Here is a 2536-nt window from a genome sequence, read left to right on the forward strand (position 1 = left end):
CCTGTTGTACCTGGAACAGAAAGTAAAAAAAAAAAAAAAGAAAGAAAAAAAAAAGTTCCAGATCTGTGTTGTTAATCTTTGGCATGGAAACATTTCCATGTTTCTTTGATTTTATTTTTAATCTGATTACAGTGACTTTCAGTTTAGATTGATCTCATTCATGTTTGTGTTTAGAAAAGAAGATTATTTTTTGGCACATGACAAAGACAGTGACTTGAATCAGTTGAATTAGTGGATGAACGACAAATTAGTCTAATGAAAGGTGTAGGCGAAAAACGATCAGATAAAAACAAGAGCGGCTCAAAAATATTAAAATTGTTTTTTTAAGGCTGCCTACTCATGTTTGCCAGGTCTCTGTCCACTGTCCAGGAGGAGAAGAGAATTATTAAATATCTAACACATGTCGCTTTGGTTTTAAAATAATATCACATCAAACAATCAATCTAATCTAATCCAAGCTCAACATGAACAACTTTGAAAGGTAAATAAATTTGTGCTAAGAATGCCAGGAACTGAACAGAATATGGAAAATAGTTCTTCAAAGACTTGGATCTCTGGATACTCTGGGATCAGATCAGATTGTTTTGCCTTTGGAAATGATGGCCGTGGGTTTAGAAGGTCACAAATGAGCTCTGCTGGGTATTTCTGGATCCACACATGTATAATAAGTGGGTGGAGACGAGTGGCAGGGCTGAAAAAAAGAGACGCAGAGTTGGGAAAGGTTGGCTTTTCATGGCATGTTGGTGACTCTCTCTAATGTATGGTTTAGAGACAGTGACACTGTTGATAAGACAGAACACAGAGATGGAGAAGGCAGGGTGAAAAATGTGAAGCTCTGACAGGAATACAGAGAAGGCAAATGTACGCACGAGAGGAACCATTTAGCTGTAAAAGCCCGAGGATAAATTGGAGTTGCAGTCTCTGAAAAAGTCGACATATTGGACAAAGACTGAAGAAAATGGAGCTGTCTGGTAGAAGAGGAAGAACAGGAGCCAGGAGAAGATTTATGGACGTTGCAAAGGAGGTCATGAGGAAAGAAGATATAATAAAAACAATATAAGGCTCAAATCTGGACAAAATCTGGACAAAATGCAAACCTGCTGGTCAGACATCATGTTACAGAGTCATGTCTGCTTCAGTGACCGTGTCTGGATGAGACAGCAGGTCCGTGGCACAGAGCTGGGGCTCTGGCTGTACAAGCAGCACAAGTCAGCAGGATCAATGTGTTGTTGTTTTGTTTGGTGCTGTGGGGTTAGACTATTGGCTCTTCACACTTCCCATCCTCCCCGGAGTGAAACAAGTACAAGCCCAACATATCCAAATATTTCCCAGCCTTACTCACTCACTCCTCTCTCCTCCTTATTACTCCGTGAATGGGCTCGGCGGTGCTGTCAGCCTAACACGCGCTCGCGCCTGCTTTGTCTCTGGTTGTCACACGGTGAACAGCGTGTCATGTTGTACTGACAGTGTCAGGCAGAAAACCGGGTGACAGTGTCATGCAAGAGATGTTGCCAGAGCGTATTTGATGATAACAGATTCAGGAAAAAAAAACATTAATTTTTTAAAGGATTTGGTGAAAAGACTGGTGGTTCATAAAAAATGACCAACTTTCTGGACGTTTCTGCTTGGTGTATGTGTGTGTAACAGAGTATGTGCTGATGTACAGAAGAACAGGAGTGACCTCCCCCTCAGCCACCACCTGCCAAGCCTGTGCCCTCCCACCACCAACCTCTGGCGACACAGAATACTCCAGACCTACAGCATACTTCATACTGAGGAGAACTTCACTCCATCCCCTGACATGGAGATTATAGAGTTTCCAATATTAAAGGAAGTGCCTCCTGGGAGATGGGGATTATGAAACTTTAATTAGTTTGTAACTTATGATGGGAAAACATAAACTAAGCAGTGTCCAGCAACTTATGATTAGGTTTTCTGTTCAGACCCACTCATCAACAGAGGTTAATAGAGTTCATGTCAGAACTGTTCTTTTGAATTTCATGCTAGGTGTTTAGGTATTTGGGTCATTTTTGGTGTTTATTGGCGTGTTTCCTGTATTTTTGTGTTTGTATTTTACGTTACAACCTGATCACCTACTGCAGTGGCTCCCAACACAAGCCCTGTTTGGCTTGTGTTTTAGTAGCTGTCACTTACGCAGTCATGTGACCGCAGCTGTCGATCAAGATGCACTAGCTCAGATGTTTTTATATGTTGCAATCATTCTTCAACTTGATTTATATGTGAAATGTTGTGTTTGATGATTCCTAAACATAATTACAAAACTAATAATGAGTTGATAATAAGAGCTCATTTTATCAATACTAGACATTTCAGGTGACCCCATTTGAATATCAGGCGACCCCACGTGGAGTTACAACCCCAAAGTTGAAAAACAGTCCTACAGCTTACAGCGTATTATAGACATAAGAAAGAGTGGCTAATTTAACTTAGACCAAAAAGGCTAAAACGTTTGTTTTTGCTGGGACAGTAAAGGCATCACTGCCTGCCACTCCATTGCCTTAGTTTAGCTAGATTA

The sequence above is a fragment of the Cynoglossus semilaevis genome, chromosome 4 (genome assembly GCF_000523025.1).
Source record: "Cynoglossus semilaevis isolate Cse_v1.0 chromosome 4, Cse_v1.0, whole genome shotgun sequence".
In the NCBI taxonomy this organism is placed as follows: domain Eukaryota; kingdom Metazoa; phylum Chordata; class Actinopteri; order Pleuronectiformes; family Cynoglossidae; genus Cynoglossus; species Cynoglossus semilaevis.